The sequence below is a fragment of the Mus caroli genome, unplaced genomic scaffold (assembly GCF_978045245.1).
Source record: "Mus caroli unplaced genomic scaffold, Mus_caroli_1 scaffold_19, whole genome shotgun sequence".
In the NCBI taxonomy this organism is placed as follows: domain Eukaryota; kingdom Metazoa; phylum Chordata; class Mammalia; order Rodentia; family Muridae; genus Mus; species Mus caroli.
In genome coordinates this window covers 65,620,027-65,634,187 of record NW_028227274.1, presented here as the reverse complement: position 1 = coordinate 65,634,187, position 14,161 = coordinate 65,620,027, and the positions used below count along the sequence as shown (strand labels likewise).

At 47.8% G+C, this 14,161-nt stretch overlaps 1 long non-coding RNA gene across 1 annotated transcript; it reads left to right on the top strand.

The window, feature by feature from the left end:
- The first annotated feature begins 4,508 nt into the window (after window positions 1-4,508).
- LOC110284953 (uncharacterized) lies at window positions 4,509-10,063 on the top strand. Its single transcript, XR_015046106.1, has 4 exons — window positions 4,509-4,569; window positions 8,695-8,775; window positions 9,372-9,455; window positions 9,827-10,063. It is a non-coding gene; the product is annotated as an uncharacterized LOC110284953 (long non-coding RNA).
- Window positions 10,064-14,161: the final 4,098 nt, after the last annotated feature.

Here is a 14,161-nt window from a genome sequence, read left to right as displayed (position 1 = left end):
TGTTTTTTGTTTTTGTTTTTCGAGACAGGGTTTCTCTGTGTATTTTGGCTGTCCTGGAACTCACTCTGTAGACCAGGTTGGCCTTGAACTCAGAAATCCGCCTGCCTCTGCCTCCCGAGTGCTGGGATTAAAGGCGTGCGCCACCACTGCCCGGCGCTTTCTGGCATTTAAGTAAAAGATAAACTCAGCTTTCCTCCAAATCCTATAAGTGAGGATGCATCCATGATGGCTCCAAACCGGAAGAGATAGACAGCTTAGCATATCTAGAAAACAGAATACTTGGCAGTAAACAGGAGCTGTTGACCTGTGGGACTCCACAGATGACCCTCGGATGTATTACCGCGCATGCATTCAAACGACTACGTGTGTGTAATTCCACTTATGTGAGGTTCTGGAACATCTAGGGACAGATCAGTGGCCCTGGGGCTGGAGGGAGGTTAACTCCCAGGGGCATAGGAGGGATCTGGGATCGAGGAGTTTGCTGTATATTTCATTTGTAAGTAGTAGTTGTACAATGGTGTTGTCGAGATCTGAAGGGATATGAGTTAAAAGGGGTGAACATTATGTAAATACAACTTTAAAACTATTTATTGTGTATGTGTGTGTGTCTGTCTGTCTGTCTGTGCTTGCCACCATATGTATGCTGAGGTCAGAGGACTAGTTTTTTCCGGAGTTTCTTCTATCCTCCTGCCTTTAATGGTTCTGGGAATTCAATTCAGGCGTCAGGCTTGTGAGGCAGGCACTTTTACCCGCTGAGTCTACTTGCTGGCCCCAGCCATAGTTTCTTTGTTTGGGAAGATCTTAGTGCAGAATGATAGAACTAGTTAGGGACACTCTTGGCAGATTAAAACCAATAGAACTAAACATGCAGTTATCCAGTTACCCAGGGACTCCAACACTCACAGGTATTTAGCCAAAAGAATGCAACACCTGATCACAAAAAGCCAGGTTCACAGAGAACAGACAGCAAACACTGACGACTTAAGCAAATGCTGGTGACTTTACACATTCAACTCCATACGAAAGAGGGGCAAGTGGCTGATCTACGCTGCAACATGGCCGGGTCTCAAACACTGGGCAGAGCAACAGTCAGCCACAAAGCACAGAGACTGTGAAGGGTCGGGGCGCAGCAGGCGACCTGTGAGGAGAGAAATGAGCATTTGCCTGAGGAGGAGCCTGGGAAGTGACAGGACATGGAGAGCTACAGTATAGTTCCCCAAACTCCTGAGCAAAAGTGTGTGTCACCGACACCTCATCTGGATGACGGCCACGCCTGGGTGGGGAACTGAGGGGACCATGACACAGGACACTTTCTAGGACAACGGAATGGTTTGTACTTAGTTTGGAGCAATCAAAACTCTGAAGATAAACAATAACAAAAACTAAACAAACAAACAAACAAAACAAATAAACAAAGCAAGCCTCCGAGTCAAACACATAACAGTGTATGTAGCTTTTGGTTCAGATAATCTCCATTCTAACATGACAGAGTATAAAATATAAAACATACAGCTGCAAAAGGCACAGAGGCAGGTGGATTTCTATGAGTTAGAGGCCAGTTGGTGTGCAGGGTGAGTTCCAAGACAGTTAGGGCTACACAGAAAAACCCTGTCTCAAAAAACCAACCAACCAACCAACCAAAACCCTTTAGTTGGGTAGGAGAGATGGCTCAGTGGTTAGAGTACTGGCTGCTGGTCCAGAGGACCTGGGTTTGATTCCCAGCACTCACCTGGCAGCTCACAGCATCTGTAACTCCAGTCCCAGATGACCCAATGACCTCTTCTGGCCTCTGTGAGCCCTAGGTGCACATGTAGTGCTTTTACATATATATAGGCGAAACACCCGTGCATATAAATTAAAAGGAAACAAATCTTTTTTTTAAAAAAGAGTCTTTTACTGTGACAAAAAGAAAATCCCTAACATAAAGCCAACTATCCTAACTTTTTCTTTTCCTACAGTCCTAGGGGTCAGGTGCAGGGCCTCCTCAGACTAGGCAGGTGCTCAGCTGCCTGAGCTACACCCAGCCCCCCAACCATCTTTGGTATACAGCCTCAATGTACAGTCACATTGTGCACTGTGGCCCAAATCCTTTATGTTCCCAAATAGAATTGTCGCATCCACGAGACAGCAGCTGCCACTTCCATACCCAGCCTCTGGCTACCACCCCTCCCTCCACTTTCTGCCTCTTTGGGTCTGACTGCTCTGAATATCACAGGCTGGCTCGTTTCCCTCAACATGATTCTATCCATTCTCAACTGTGAATCTGTCCTTCATTTTCAGGGCTGAACCGTATGTGGACTCAATCCGCCTCCTTGTTCTTGGGCACACGGAGGTGACTGTGCAAATAAGAAATAAGGGAAGTACAGATGTCTTTTGTCACCTTTTCCACTCTTCTGGGCACTGGCCTTGTAGCTGAATGGGATCACTCTGAGAGCACCAGGTTTGACAGTGACCTTGGCCATGCAAAGCCTCATTCTGTCCAAAGGACAAAGTGAAGAGGTGGCTCTAAAGCCTTATGGGATCCTTACACAACAGTCACTCCTGACCTGGTTGGCTCCTCACGTGGCCCTCTGCCCTTTGGGGTGATAGGGTAGTGGGGGCAGAAAGCGCTAGGGAGAGGGTGCTGACTAGACCTGTGACTAGTCCCCAGGGGAAACTAGGTGCAACACTTGCCTGCAGCCAACGCCAACACTCTAACCCTTTCTGGGCGTAGGTTGACAGTGTTAAACACAGGGAGGGACACTTAAGTAGCTTGCTGAACTTTCTCTGGCCTGCTATCTGCTCTACCGAGGCCATCTACCCCCTCATAATCTGTGCTTCACCCCCCCCCCCCCAGCAGCCATAAGTGACAGTTAGTGACAGGGAAGCCTGGGGACTTACAAACACCTCGGATGGGCTGCAAGCTTGTGTTCTCTGTTCCACTCTAGAACAGAAGTCGTTATAACCAGTGTAGCCCCGTAGGTAAGGCTTTTCAGGGTGGTTGGTAACAATGAGTCATTTTCTCAGGCCCTAGACACAGGCCCCAGTGCAGTACCCCCCACCCCCACCTGAGCAAGGCTGTGGGAACCAGCTGGAAAAAAAAACGAAGCTCAACCCGGAGTGCATCTGCTCCAGTTGGCTCAGGAAGCTTCAAGCTCCGATTTCTGTCTTCATTCCCCGACCTTCAGGACCAGGTGGAGACCACACACCTCCCCACGGCACACTCCCCTCTGTCACACCCGCTTCTCCCCTACTCTCCCAGGAACAGGAAACAACACTCAGAGAGGTCCTACACTCACTTGGACACCTGGCTTTCTGCAGCACTTCTGGATTTTCAGGTTTTCTGAAATAAGCCACAAGTCTTTCAAAGTCTTTCATTCAAAAAATAAAATTATTTTCTGTGTGTGGATGTTTTGGCTGCATACATGTCTGTGCACTGCACTGTGTGTGAAATACTCAAGGAAACCAAAAGCAGATGTTGGGTCTCCTGGGACTGGAGTCACAGATGGTTGTGAGCTGCTGTGTGGGTGCTGGGAATAGCAGCCAGGGCTCTGAACTGCTGAGCCTTCTTGCCAGACCAAGCCACAAGCCTTGAACTTCTCTCACTGTGGCTACTTACCCACTGCTTAACGACTCTGATGTCTGCTTCACACCCTGCCACAGTTACATGGCACTTGCCCCCCAGACGTGCTCTGCCAGCACCCAGGACAATTTACCTCACCGCGTGCTTGCCCCAAAGCCTGGCGTGGCACTTCCCAAGCAAGGCATCTGTCTGCCATTACCCTGAACAGCTTTTCACTGTCTGTGATAAGGCAGACATTGCAGTAGGGGTCATGAGGTACCATGAGTTCACAGTGCTGTGCCTGGCACTGTAGCTTTCTCTCAGGCTGGTCGCAGCAAATCCTCTGGCCACTCTGCCACCCTACAACCATCATATCAGTGATTCACTGATTTAAGTTTACTGCCCATGTTCTAGATGATTCTGACACATGCATACACACACACACACACACGTATATATTGCACTGGTGTTTTGTCTGCATGAATGTCTGTGTGAGGATGCCAGGTCTCCTGGAACTGGAATTACAAGATGGTTGTGAACTGCCCTGTGGGTGCTGGGGTATCGAACCCAAGTTGTCTGGAAGAGCAGCCAGTGCTCTCCACCACTGAGCCATCTTTCCAGTCCACGATTCTGTGTTATTTATACTTTTTTTCTTCTTGGAACTGAATTTCATCCTGTCTAAATGTCACCTTTGTGATCTAGTGCAAAGGTGATCTTTTATGTAACGCGATGAGCCTCGGAGTGGAGGCTCTCCTCAGCAGCCCATCTCTCCTCCCTCCAACACTGTGATTTCTTTCTGCACCGACGCTAGTTGATAACTTCTGTGGTATGACTGTGCTTTGTGCTCCCAAAGTTTCCTGTCTTGAGAACCTCAGCCCTCAAGGTGGTGATACTGGGTGAGCGGCCCTTTAAGAGGTGGAGCCTAGAGGGAGCTGGTGAGGTCAGTTGGGAAAATGCTCTAGGAAAAGAAGCAAAGCTCACATCTCTCTGGGGACCTCTTGGTCCCCTATGTCTTCCCAGTGCATGAGGTAATGAAACCAAGGGGTCCCATTGCCAATATGTGCGCCATGTTGTTTGGACTTTCAACCTCCCAAACCGTAAGCTAAATGAAACTCCTTTTTTAAACCAGGAGCCTGCCTCTCTTTTAAATATAGCAACAAGAAGTCTGAAACAATAACCTTTGTGCATCTGTTTGTATGCACGCTGTCTACCTTTGCATAGCACTGTAAGCTCTGCGAAGAGAGGAGTGATGTGTGTTAAAGGTGACGGACGCTGGCACTTAGGTCAGAATCTAATTATAGCTGTAGGCAGCTGTGGGAGAAACGTCAAGTCTTTCCCAGCGGTGAATGCTCTGAGCAGCAACGACAACCTACCAAACAAGACTGTGCTACAATAGTGACCCGACTATAGGCTGGGGTGACTAAATATTTTCTAATTGAATGTGAGGCCCACCATGGTAGACAAATTGTGTCTGGTACTGTAAGACCATTCAAGAACTCAGGGCTACGGAGGTCATGGGCCCTAGTGTTGGTTTGCTAAATGGTTACGGTGTCTGCCTTAGGGTTTCTATTGCTGTGAATTGGGGAGAAAAGGGGTTTATTTGGCTTATACTTCCATATTGTAGTTCATTAGTCCAGGACAGGAACTCCAACAGGGCAGGAACCTGGAGGCAGGAGCCGACGCAGAGCCCATGGAGGGGTGCTGCTTACTGGCTTGCTTCCCTATGGCTTGCTCAGCCTGCTTTCTTTTTTTTTTTTTTTTTTTTTTTTTTTTTTTTTTTTTTTTTGGTTTTTCGAGACAGGGTTTCTCTGTGTAGCCCTGGCTGTCCTGGAACTCACTTTGTAGACCAGGCTGGCCTCGAACTCGGAAATCCGCCTGCCTCTGCCTCCCGAGTGCTGGGATTAAAGGCGTGCGCCACCACGCCCGGCTCAGCCTGCTTTCTTATAGACCCCAGGACCACCAGCCCAGGGAAGGCGCCACTTATAATGACTTGGGCCCTCCCCCACAATCACTAACTAATTAAGAAAATGCCCTACAGCTGGATCTCAGAGTTGCACTAATCTAGGTGTCCATTGAACAAAATAGTAGTAGTAGATTCAACTGTGGCACCTATGGGTTCCACAGCTGGGCTGTCAGATTTATACTACTAGGTGTGCAGTTTTCCTATGGAGTACACCTTAGATCCGATCACAAAGCAGTCGGTCACCACTGTATCGTTTATGACACTATTGTGTATCTATGAACACATCTTGCTGGGATGTTTATTATTGTGGTTCACAGGGTTCACAAGCTGGATAGATAAGACTGTTGATAAGGTCTCCCCCTGCAGCCTACATAGCGTGCCTTACTGTTATGAAAATTAGCCGCCAGGGAAGAAGTATCCTGGTCAATACCAGGTTGATGCTTCAAAGTCCTGAGACCAAAGTGTATGGTGCCTTCAAGTCATAGGGTTTCACCCTCAAGTTCTGGCAAGCACCCAGGCGCAGTGGCAGTAGCCTGTATTGTTCTGGAGAGCTTCGGGACATCTGTGACCAGCAACTGGAAGGAGATGTCCCACGGCTGGCCCTGGGCTTTTTATTTGACAACCTGTGGCTTTTTGCCCACTTCTTTTCTAAGAACAGGACAGACACTTCCCTTTGCAAAGTGACAAAAACTTCTCTTGTGATAGTGTCCCCTTCCTCCATCCTAGGAGGAAAGTGACTCGTTACAGGAGTCAGGCCCAAGTTGTGTATGTGTAGACAAAGCTTCATGGAAACAAACTCTCTCTAGTTCCTAGTTACACTCCATGATACTTTGAAGCTCAGCTTTGTTAAACTGTATACATCACCTAATCTAACTATTTGAGTTTACTTTTCTGTGAATTCCCACACACTTAAACATGGCTAAAATGCCACATCTTTCCTCCTGTTAATGCTTAGTGTATGATTTGTAGGCTTGAATTCGTTGAGCCCAGGAGGGCTGAGAAAATCTTTTTCTTGTCTATCAATTTGCATCTCATCTGATTCCTGCCCTGCAGTGGGCCCTATTATTACGTTGTCTTTATCTCACTGATGACAAAACAGGCATAGGTAGTGTGATGGTTTGTATATCCTTGGACCAGGGAGTGGCACCATCTGAAGGTGTGGCCTTGTTGGAATAGGTGTGGCCTGGTTGGAATGGGTGTGTCACTATGGGTGTGGGTATAAGACCCTACCCTAGTTGCCTGGAAGTCAGTCTTCCACTAGCAGCCTTTGGATGAAGACATAGACCTCTTAGCTCCTCCTGTGCCATGCCTGCCTGGATACTACCATGCTCCCACCTTGATGATAATGGACTGAACCTCTGAACCTGTAAGCCAGCCCCAATTAAATGTTGCTTTTTATAAGACTTGCCTTGGTCATGGTGTCTGTTCACAGCAGTAAAACCCTAACTAAGACAGGTAGTATAAGAATACTAGTTCAGGGGCTGGTGAGATGGCTCAGTGGGTAAGAGCACCCGACTGCTCTTCTGAAGGTCCAGAGTTCAAATCCCAGCAACCACATGGTGGCTCACAACCATCCGCAACAAGATCTGGCGCCCTCTTCTGGAATGTCTGAAGACAGCTACAGTGTACTTACATATAATAAATAAATCTTTAAAAAAAAAAAAAATACTAGTTCAAAAGCCGGGCGCGGTGGCACATGCCTTTAATCCCAGCACTTGGGAGGCAGAGGCAGGTGGATTTCTGAGTTTGAGGCCAGCCTGGTCTACAGAGTGAGTTCCAGGACGGCCAGGGCTACACAAAGAAACTCTGTCTCGAAAAACCAAAACCAAAACCAAACCAAAACAAAAAGAATACTAGAATACTAGTTCAAGTTTCACACTGACCAAGACACAGTGACAATCACACAGTAGCCATCACTCCGTGGCCATCACATTGTGGTCATTACAAGATGACCATCATACAGTGACCATCACACAGTGGTCATCGCATATAATCAGTGACCATCAAACAGTTACCACCCATGGAGGCCATCACCCAGTGGTTATCTGCAGTGGCCGTTCCACATTACCCATAACACATGGTCACTATATGGCCACCGTTACTCAAGGATCATTACAATGTGGCTATATAAATACTAATAAGCAATATCACTGGAATATGGTAAGTGTTAGTATGTTTAAGTCAGATGAATTAAGAATTTTTTTCAGTACTCCGGAGAGATTTTGGGAAAAAAAAATTAAACCTGGGATTCCTATGCCCAGACCACACAGCTCTGTCTCCATCTTACGTCTAACAGAGATTGAAGAAGTCGCTCTCCCAAGTCATTACTGCAGCCATGAGCAAATAAAAATAAAACCGAAACGCACGTCCAAAACCTATCAGAGCTGGGTGCAGGAAGGCATGTCTTTAATCCCAACACTCGGGAGTCAGGGGCAGATGGATCTCTGTGAGTTAGGAGCTAGCGTGGTGTGCAGAGCAAGTTCTGGTCCAACCAGGGCTATCTGAGAGATTCTGTTTCAGAAAGGAACAACAACAACAACAAAAAAAAAAAGCCAGCAAAAACAAACTACAAGACAAAACTCTTTTTTTTTTTTTTTTCTTTTTCTTTTTCTGTATATCCCTGGCTGTCCTGGAACTCACTTTGTAGACCAGGCTGGCCTCGAACTCAGAACTCTGCCTGCCTCTGCCTCCTGAGTGCTGGGATTAAAGGCGTGCACCACCATGCTGGGCAAACAACAAAACTCTTAAGTGAGCTATAAACAATCAATCAAGTTCCCCCTTTCCCCTTCCCCCTCCAAGACGGGGGGGGGGGGTTAGAGGGAGGGGGAGGGGTTTTCTCTAGTCAATAGCCTCGGCTGTCCTGGAACTCACTCTGTAGACCAGGCTGGCCTCAAACTCAAGAGATTTGCCTGCCTCTGCCTCCCAAGAGCTGGGATTAAAGGCGTGCGCCACTCACTGCCTGGCAAGTTTTCTTTTTCTTATTAGACTTATGATTTCACACATTTTTAGCATGATTTCTATTGATACTTTTTGGTTTTTCAGGGACGATCCAACTCAGGACACAAAACGGCATATAATCCATCAAAACCCCGCCACCTTGTGCCCATACAATCATAGATACAGAGGAGTACTGCCACTAAGATTTCCCTACTTCCGGGGACATAGAATCTCACTTATGCTCTCTGCCCAGGACAGCTCCGGAACTACGTGGTCTGAGCCCGTGGTGCAGTTCACTATCACGGACAACAGAGGGCGCTTTACCCTTAGTAAGGTGAGTTCTCAACTAGGCCGTCCCATGGCCAAGGCCAAGGAAGACAGATTGCAGAGTTGGCATGTATAGAACTTTCTGGCAATGGCTTGACCTGGCTAACTAGGACCCAGCAATGTGGAACTGTGCAATCACACTGCAGCTTGAAGGTCCGTGAGTACTGAGGAGGACAAAGACAAGCTGCTTCCCAACTCTCCGTCCCAGCACAGAAGCTTTGGGTGTGGCCCCATGTAGGGACGCGAGAGCCGCACCCTGGGGCCTTGGAAGCTACCTGCTATTATCTACCTACCTATCTATCTATCTATCTATCTATCTATCTATCTATTTATTTTAGCATTACAGTTGATGGGGTCCTGACACTGAATTGGCCTCCCTGCTTCTTTCTGGGAAGCTGACCTCAAAGGCCAGCAGTCCCCTTTGGCTTAGGAGACTATAGAAGGGTCTGAAAAACCTGCCTGCCTCTCCTCTCTTACCTGCCTACCTTTGTGCTGAGAAACGGGATCTAAGAACGAAGCTGACAAGAGATGAAGCCGAGACAAAATCAAAAGCCCCAACTAAGTCCTTCTCTCTGTTTCTCCCACCCCACCCCATATCTTCAGGCAGAGCCAGTTCCTGTACCCCAGTAGCCCTTACAGAGACTGCACAGGAGGCCTGGATGGAGTCTTCCATTGGGAACTGCAGGGGTCAGTATGTTCTAGCATAGTCCCTAGGCGCTCCTAATGTGACCTCGACCCCTTCAGACTAGTCTACTTATCATCCGATCCCTCCTGAATCAGACCTGGCTCACCACCCAGGAGGTATTTTCTCAGTACAGTCCAGGCACACCTCTACCTCCAGGGGAACCCGTGTGCATACATGAATCCAAAGCACGCAGAAAGAGAGCTGTCCAGCAGCCCTTCACCTTTAGAGGGACAGCAGTGGGCGTGGCACCTCAATAGCATCTCTCAGGGAGATATGGACACTCCTGCAGTCATCAGCTGTTGGAGTGAACCCACAGGCGGGCGGAGGGCTTCTCAACACCCTGACTTTTTTGTTGTTGTTGTTATGTTTCCAGGAAACCATGCCCTGGCTGCGGAAGGCTCCGGCTGATGCTGGACGGAGAGAAGGAATATCTTTGCTGAGACAAGCCATGCTCCTTCCTGCTGAAGATCCAGTCTCGGAGGGTGGTTGGAAGATGCTGTCCTTGACCTGAGCAGCCCACAACCTCATCTGTTCCCCCAGACATGCAGGGATCAGCTTACCAATATGGCTTTCCCAATGTTGAACATGCTTACATACCTGCAGCATTCAGGCTAACGGCACCTGGAGAATGGGGTTATCCTGAAGGGGGGCCCATCTGAATTCCCTGTTCAGTCTGAGACATTGTGATTCTCCAGCTTTCTATATGTATCTGTATGTAAGGTCCTTCGGCCAGAAGACACGCCTATCATATGACTGACAGCATTCTTTCCCCAATGGCATTGTATTTGCTACCTGGAGCTCCTGCTTCTATAAGCATTTCCCTACCCACGCCACACCTTTCCTCCCTCACCACCTGATGGCCTGCTCCGGTCCTCACCCAACCCCACTGGACAGTTCCAAGGTCATTCACAAGGTCACTTTGAAGCCTGGGGGGGGGCTCCCCATGCTGTGCCCTTGCCCAGCTTCCCCACCATGCCCAATGCCTCACTGGGTGCCATGAGACTGCAGACTCAGTGTCTGGCTCCTGGGGCATGGGCCCATAAAAAGTTAGTATTCATCAAGAGCCACAAGCAGAACTTCCAACAACAAAAGGTTCCAGTTCAGGCCATCTGTCGGGGGCAGCTGCTGGCATGCATAGGTTGAGTGGTGGCAAGTGTTAGCCCGGGCAAACAGCTGGACACACCATGGCCCAGTCTCTCCCCATGCTGGCTACATTGTAGCCTCAACAGGTAGCTTTTCCAAGTGATTGTATATCACCAGTCTCAAGTTTCTTTTCCACTGCTGTGATAAGACATGGCGACCAAGGCATCTTGTAGAAGAGTTTATTTGGGGCTTACAGTTTCAGAGGGTTAGAATCCATGACCATTATGGGGGAAAGCACGGCAGTAGGCATGGTGCTGGAGCAGTAACCGAGAGCTCATATCTTGATCCACAAAACAGTTAACTGGGGATGGCATGGGCTTTCAAAACCCCAAAGCCCACCCCTCAGTGACACACCCCTTCCAAACAGTTCCACTGACTGAGAACCAGGCATAGAACTATCCTAATCCCTTCACGGATAATCGGGAAAGTGATGAGTGGGGCTGGCTGAATTGGGAAGCCTGGGAGAGAAAGGGCTGAAGCAGCCAGGACAAGAAGCCCCGATCTGGGGGGTGGTTTTCACAGTGCCTGTCCTTCTGGAAGTCTGTGTTGATGCACACACTTCTCCAGGTGCCTACTGGAGCACCGTTTAATCTGCCTATAGAACTTCCACTCCCAAGCGTACAATAGTGTAAGCTCAGGGGTTAAACTGTATCCTCACACACAGCTCTGCCCATCCTATTGACTCACTGGCTCTGAAGGATTCCTGAAGGATTTGGGCTATAGACGTTGGATCTTTTGACTACCCTGTGTGTGTACATGGGGGTCAGAGGATGGCACTGGGAGTCTCCCTCAGTCACTCTCCACCTTATTTTCTGAGTCAGTCTCTCCCTGAACCGGAAGGTCACCAGTTGGGTAGAGTAGCTTGCCAGCGAGCCCCAGAGATCCTCCCGATGCCCATCTCCAGTGTGGCATCGCAAAGCAGGTCCTCACGATTGCAGGCAGAAACTTACCAACCGAGCCACCTCCCCGGACCCTGCTTACACTTTTAAACATTTGCTCTAATTACACTTTGCCTCCATAGGAAAAACAGAGATAAATGTTGTTTCCATTTGAGGAGAGGCACAGGCAGCATATTATGAGCTATACCAAGAACCCGGAGTGCAGAATGCAAATGGTTTTTCAATCTGTCTAAGCTGTAGAGCAGCCCAACAAGACATTTCTGGTTTCCTTTAATATTAAGGTGAGGCAACCTATTGAGCCATGGGAGATGTTACAATTTTTGAACTTTCAAATAATAATTAATTGTGCACAGTAAAGTGCCTGTCTATAATGATTAGTACCATATACTTTAAAATGCTAGAACAAATCGCTTGAATGTTTTCTCATAAAAGAAATGGCAAATCACCGGGTAGGCTTTACTGACTTAAACATTAATTACATAGTGCACATTGAAATATCACATGTATCTCATAAATATATAACTTTTACATCTTTATGTATCGGATTATTTTTAAAAGAACAGACAAGACAGCAACAGGCCATGGCTTTGATAAAATGTGACAGATTGATGTCACTGTTCTTTGCCACCAAACGCCAACAGCCGCTTTACGGAAGCAGGAGCTGGTCACTGACACAGCACACCCCAGTGACAACGGAACTACAGGGGAGAATTTGTGCAGGACACCGCACTGTAGCTGTTTGGAGAATGTTGGAGATAAATTCACTAAACACAAAGCAAGACAGCAAATCCCCCTGACGCTATGCATTTGGTGGCTTTCCCGTGATGCCCAGGGATGTCCCCTCGAGAGTTCTAAGGGCAGGCCATAAGCAAGAGGCTAGTGGCTTTCCTGAGGACACAAACCAGAGCACAAACCCACACCTGACTGACCCCCTGCTATGGATGGCAGGGCGTTTATTATTTGGTTAATTAAGAAAGGCAGGTACGTCTCCATGGCAGTGGTTCTCAACCTTCCCAATGCTGTGACCCTCATGTTGACTATAAAATTATTTTTGTGGCCACTTTATAGCTGTAACTTGGCTACTGTTGCAAATCATAATATAAATGTTTTCCGACGGTCTCAGGTAACTCCTCTAAAAGGGTTGTTCGACACCTAAAGGGGCGGAAACCCACGGGGTTGAGAATCATGGCTCTACAGGATGCTACCGCAAAGCTGTTGTGATAGAGAGGGAAGTTAGGGGAGAGTGTGTGGAAGTTCACCAGAATTCGGAAGGGATGGACTCGCCGACCACCTGACAAGATCGAGGCTGTTTGGAACAGAAATAAAAATGTCCTGAGTGGGAGGGTGGGTGCGTGCCTTGGTGCAGCACAGAAACAACCAACCAGCTCTGTTCCTGGCAGGTCTTTCGGGGAATGAGTGAACGGGCAAACAAGCAAGGGTCCCTGCCTGGCCCAACCTTGGGGCTTCCCCGTTCCCCAGCGCTCTCTACTTCTCTTGGAGTAGTGCAGACATAGCTTGTTTAAGTGCTCTGAGGGCCCAAGGGTAGCTTGTTCCGGGGGAGTTTTTATTTGAAAATAACTCTCATAATCATTCAATCTAGGAGATCTTCATAATCATTGCAGAGTCTCTGAGTAATTTCTTATGTAGCTACATATATGTGAGGTGCTGTTTTGAGTATGTTCTGAGAAAAAAAAAAAAAAGAAAAAAAAAAAAAAAGAAAAGGGCTCAAATGCAGGCCTACTGGGGTAAATCAGAGAACGTCATATTGCCAGGCATGGCAGCACATGTCCGTCATCCCTGCGGCGGGAGGCGGAGGCTGGAGGACCAGGAGGTCAAGGCCCTTCTTGGCTACACAGAAAGTTCCAGGCCAGCCTGGGATTCATGAAATCCCTTCTGAAAGACACAAAACCCTCACTTATGGAAAACTGCTACCAGAATGACATGCAGGCATGTATAAACAGTCACGCAGATAGATGACGCAGCTTCAGGAGATGAACCTAACAGCCATCTCAGAATGGCTTAGCTGCTTTCTGATGTATTCAGTAGCTTGAAAAGACCTGGACAATTGATCCCACAAAGATAATGGATGAGAGCTTTGTAGTTTGCCAGGGCCGCCACAGAGAAAGGCTACTTGACAAAGCACAGAGCTTATATTTTCTCAAAACAAGGAAAACACACAAAGCTCTCACTAATTAAGAGAAACGTACTTTCTGGCACGGAAGGGAAGTGCTGTCTCTTTCCCCTCCGACAGCAACCGTGGTGTGCCAGGTGTAAAACTGACCAGGTTCACAAGATGGAAAAGGCCCTGAGGCCTCATTAGTACAGATATTTCTGTACAGACACCTGGGCCTTGTCTGCAGTCACCTGGCGCAACAGTCTAGGCCCCCAGCTAACTTGGAACCAAAATTTTGGTCCCTAGTGCTGGGATATAGCTCCAAAGTCCATCCACTCTGCGTGAGAGCCTGAGTTCTATCCCAGCGTCCCCCTTCCCCCCGCCCAAATTCCACTGTTTAAAAAGTTGCAACTCCTGAAAGACTTTATGTTTACAAAAATGTTTGTCACAAAATATTTTAGCACTGTTTTTCAGTTTCTCATTTTTTTTTCCACTTTCAGTACACGTGGGCTTAGATAAAGAGTTCTGTATACAGCATTTTAATTTATACAAT